General features: G+C 37.1%; 1 pseudogene; it reads right to left on the minus strand.

Moving 5' to 3' along the window:
* Nucleotides 1-255: 255 nt before the first annotated feature.
* LOC141499281 (methyltransferase N6AMT1-like) lies at nt 256-4,699 on the minus strand (annotated as a pseudogene).
* Between the last annotated feature and the right edge of the window lie 781 nt (nt 4,700-5,480).

A 5,480-nucleotide genomic window follows, 5' to 3' on the forward strand; every position in this document is an offset into this window, starting at 1 on the left:
ACCACTTAGCTGCCCCTTTGACACATATTTATACTAAAGTTTTGCACATTGTTCAATAACCACTCTGACTTAGCTTACAGCCAAGAGAGACTTTTCTTAGAAAACCATGAAATATATTTTAAAAAACACTGATTTAACTTGGTTTACCTAAATTGTTCTCAACACTTAAAAACCACACTTCAAATCTTTACCTGGCTCTTAGAATAAATTTGGCTTTAAAAGTATACTAGTGATTAAACATTTCACCTTATGTTTTTAGAACTTGTTGAACTTTAAGATTGAAAGAATTTCTTCTCCTGCTTGTCTGGAAAGTACCCTTATGCTTTGTAAACCATATTCATTGTTTCCATAATTTCAACTGGATTGTTTTCTTTAATGGTAACTAAAAAAGATTCTTCTGGTGATAGTAGGTCTGCCATCAAAGGGACGAATATGTCCATGACTTCTGGGCCATTTCTGCCACCAGTCCAAGTTGCCTCAATTCCATGACTTCCTACCAAATCTGTAATTATTGGTTGAATAGGAACTCTATTACACAGTTCTGTCTCCAAGATACAGTCAACTGCATTGGGGTTGATATCAGTACACATATATAAAGCCTGAGGGCCTATAATTGAAGCCAGGAATTCAGATATGATGCCATATCCTGCTCTGATTTCAAGGCATGTCTCTACTCCCAAAAACTGCACTGCTGCCTGCAAGGTATCCAGCAAGAAGAATGTATCCTTGGTCAGTTCACATGTTGGTTAAATGGGTTAGAAAAACATCAATAATACTTTAGTTCAAGTCAGGCTTTAGATATTTATTCACTCTTGTGACCTTGGGAAAGTTGTTTAATCTCTCTGTGTCTTAGTTTCCTCAATTATAAAGACAATAATAGCAAATACATATAAGAGTTTTTGTGAAGATCAAATAACACAATAGTTATGCAGTATTTGGCAGTGTCTGGCATAGAAGTTTGTTATTATTACTATTAATACAAATAAGATTTCATTATTAATCAAATCTCAAAAATTCTTTCTCTCTTCACAACCTTCAATATTTCTGTTCCTCCTTTGCTTTTCTCTTAACACATCTATCTTTATTCTTTAATAAAACCTTCTTACTTCCCAAACTGGCATGCCTTTTGTTCCCAATTTTCTCATATTCAACCCCTAAAATCTTTATCTTGTAGTTAAATAACTATTATAATATTTTTCACCTATAGTTTCCTTGATCTTCTGTCTTATTGCCACTCATTACTAAACCTTAACCCTTGCTTATTTCTACCATCTGTCTTCATTATTCCAAATTGTATGCTGATGAATTGTTTTGAAAAGAAATGCCACATAAATGTGCTGGGTCCAAAATAAATTATTACATTTGAGGCACAATGACTATAGATTGTTTTCTTCTTATTGTTTCACTGCATCTGTTTGCAAGTTTTTCTTCTCTGGTTAAACCATACACCCTACTCTTTTTCACCCTCCTTTCTCAGTACTTCAATCCTAATTTACTTAAAAACTGAAACCATTCATTAGATGATGGCACTTCTCCCTTGTGCTCTACTTCAAAAGCTTTCAACTTCTTCTTCGATTCCCTTTTTCTTTCCTCTATTCTTAGAAGGAAAATATGCCCTTGTCCTTTTTTGATTGGCAAGAATGAGTGCTGAGAGACTAAAGGGGCAATAGATTCAAGAGATAATGATATGGAACCAGGCATGATCATCATCCTAAGAGAATTATTGTAAAATAAATCTATAACAAAATATTAATAACAATATTATAATCTAATATTTTAGTTTCACATGTCATGTATTTTTATTTTGTTAATTCTTAAAATTTTTTGAAAAAATTTATGAGAATCAAAAGATTTGACTTCTTACTCAAGCATTTATCAAATTTATGACAGACTGACAAGACTTCATTATGCTAACTTTCATTCATTCAAATGTTCAATATAACACCATGATATTTCTTCCAAAATATACAACAAAAAACCCCACATTTCAGCTCTCATTGCATATCTAAATCCCAATCCTCTTTTTTTTCTAACAAGTTACTAAACATCTTATATTATCGATGGTCTTCATAGTACTAAATTAATTTCTTTGGGGCGACTTCTGAACCAGTATCATTCTTAGCATCTGATCAGTCTCTGAATCTCAGGATAGCAGTACTTTCATTTTCACATTGTCTGTTTCCTATCAGACATTGTCTTTTGAATTCATGTAATTCTCTTCAAATATCTTTAAGGTTAATAATTCACAATGGTGTGTGTATTATAACTTATGTGCCTCTTTTCTAATTATCTCAATAAAATATACCCTTTCCCCAAGGAGTCTTTCTATGCATGTTTGCTTTAAAATCTATATGAGCTTTCATAATAAACATGTGGATTAAACGTGGCTGATAATTAAATGATCAGAATCAATAATAATATGCACAAAAGCAGCAACCATTCTTCTCTCAAACTGCAAAGAGATTATGAGACTATTCAAACATCACAAATTTTATGCAACTGTTCAGTAATTTTCATCAAAATATTATAGCTTCTTTTATAACCAACACAGCATTAACTGCTGGAGAAAGGATTCGAAAGCCTAAATTTTTATACATATTTTATACATATTTTGCAAGATAGTCTTACATTTTTTGACATTGGAGAGCTATTAAGCCCATTTTTGTTTATTTTACTTTTTTGGCAAGGAAATGTGGTTAAGTGCCTTGCTCAAAGTCACACAACTAGGTACTTATTAAATGTCTGAAGTCGGATTTAAACTCAGGTACTCCTGACTCCAAAACCAGTGTTCTATCCACTGCACCACCTAATCAGACCTATTAAGCCTGTTTTGAAAAGGCAAATTGTCCTGTTTGATAAGACATTGTGGAAAGTAATATATTGCATGCATCAATTAATGTGACTGAAAAATTTCCTCCTAGTTTTAGATATTTTTGATGGATATTTAGATAAGTAAAGAATTCAATTTATTCATTATAGCAATGTTATTTAAGAAAATGCTTTCAGTTTTTACCTTGATATGAGTGAAGAAACAAAACAGAATTCCTGATCTTCAAAATATTTTTGGAAAAAAATATATAAAATAGAATAAGTAATCTACCTGAAAGAAAGAGCCATCTAAATATGTGACAAACATCTAAAGAAACATATAATCTAGCTTGCAATGGTACATAGGACAACCTGTTGTATTCATGTGAATACAAGATGGAAAGCCATTTGGATAGAACTAACTGTAATAATCTAATCATATTTGCATTTATATTAATAATAGCCTCCTATGCCAACAACCTTTGTTTGCTGTTTTCTAAAAGAATTAGCCACCTTGAAATGGAATGATTAGTGTGGAATAGGGAGATGAATATTTCTAACATGAAATGTAACTAAAAGAATGAAATAGGAAAGAGTACTAGAATGTTTGTAGACCATAGCACAAAGATTTAAATCAAGTTGTTATAATTATATTTTTTATGATTTGGCACATCACTTCTCTGTTGATATTAGTTTACATCTGTAAAATATAGTAATAGCCAGTCTCTAAGGCCTCTTTCATATGTAAGTTCTATGAACTATTGATTGTATTATAATTAGATTTTGGAAGATCTCAGCAATTATTTAGGAACTAGAATTCCTTCATGTAAATAATGCAATACTTTCTTACATCACCCTTCTTTGTTCATAGAACCTAATTTTCTTTCAAATTTTAGTCCAAGTACCAACTTCTTTGTAAGATCTACCTTATATCTCCAAATAATAACAATTTCTACTTTTTCAAAATATTTTTTATATTCTTTGGGAACCTAGACACTGTCATTATCTGATTTTCTTAATCTGGTACATAAATATTCCATTGATTCTAAAATTTATGATGACAGGAAATAAGAGTTCTATCATTTTCTTTATATGTCTGAAAGTGGTAATTCCATTGTCAATAGGGTGAGTATATTTTTATTTGAACTTTGAAATTAGACATATTGTGTAAGTTTCATTTGGGATAATGCCTCTATAAGTATAAATTTCAAGCAAAATATTTAATCATTCAAATGTTGTCGGGGGTCGGCCCTGACCGCCTGGGTGGATAGGACCTCCCCGGGAGTGAGGTCAGACCAACCCAGAGAAGACACGGCTCCTTAAGGGGAGCAGTGGCTTCGCCTGGTTGGCCTGTGTCCATTGCTCCAATCGGGTGGTAGGTTCTGCCCTCGGGGCGGATTGGGGTGGCAGCCCGGAAATAACTCCCTATATTAACCAGCGCCCTGAGCTATTCGGGATCCCTCTGCACCTAATAAAACATATGCCTCCTGAAGACGTGTCTGCCTGAGTCCCTCCTCGCTGATCCCCGGGGGAGGGAAATACCAGGGACGCCTGAAGCAGTGCCCACTGAGGAGCTCACTCGGGAGTCCGGGGAAGAAGACCCCGGACAGAACTGGCCCCCGAACAGGGACACCTGAAGACCCCGCCGAGTGAGGTAAGCCTGTTTAAGTAAAAACAGAAGAGGCAGACACCCTAGGTCCACGGGACACCTAGAGGGAGTAAACATGGGCAAAGGAATGTCTAAGCATTTACAGCCAGAGGATTCAGGAGTATTAGCATGTCAAGTACATGCACTAGTAAAGACTCATGGCATAAGAGTCCGTATAAAAGAATGTAAGGATTGGGTGGAAAAAATATTGGTTGTCTCCCCTTGGGTCTCCCACACCGGCATTGACCCTCAGAAATGGAGAGTGGTAGGAACTCAAATGGCCTCTTATAACACAGAAAAACCTGGCTTTCTATCGGACACGGACTTTGTGATTTACTCCGTGGTGGCTGCGGCTCTTGACCCGCAGCCTCCACTGGGAGCCGTGCCCGGAGAAACACAAACAGGGCCCTCGTTACTAGGGGAACCTGAATGGCCCCCGCCCCCAGATGAGGGGCTTGACGACCTGAGGGAACCAGCCCCCAAATACCCTTGGGAGGAATTGGCTGCCGCGAGTCGGCCGCCTGCCCCGGTAAAGAGTGAAATTAACATAGTGAAACAAATGAATATACACACAGAGAAGCAAGGGATATGCGGACTGGGTGCAGATGGCTGGAGACATGCACTGATGACAGGAAAGGAAGGGTCTGGGGCGACCGTCCCCAGCCAGACACCCCGCCGGACTCGGCTTCAGCAGGCCATTCATAAGGCTTTGGAGGATGGGGAGGAAGTAGAGGAAGAAGACCTAGACTATCTTACTTCCTCAGCAGCTGCTTACCCAGTATTTGTGCAAAGAGAAAACGGCCAACAGGTTAGAGTTCACCGCCCAATACCGTACAAATTTATCAAAGATCTCAGAGAGGCAGTTCATAATTATGGGCCAGGATCTGCCTATGTAAAACGGCTCATAAGTTCTAACATTCAGACCGCCGCCTGGCTCCCCACAGATTGGGACGAAACTTTACAGGCGGTGTTGGAGTCATCTCATTACACCGCCTGGGCTGCCTACTGGCGGAGAGAGGCCAGG

This window comes from Macrotis lagotis, chromosome X, assembly GCF_037893015.1.
Source record: "Macrotis lagotis isolate mMagLag1 chromosome X, bilby.v1.9.chrom.fasta, whole genome shotgun sequence".
Lineage (NCBI taxonomy): Eukaryota > Metazoa > Chordata > Mammalia > Peramelemorphia > Peramelidae > Macrotis > Macrotis lagotis.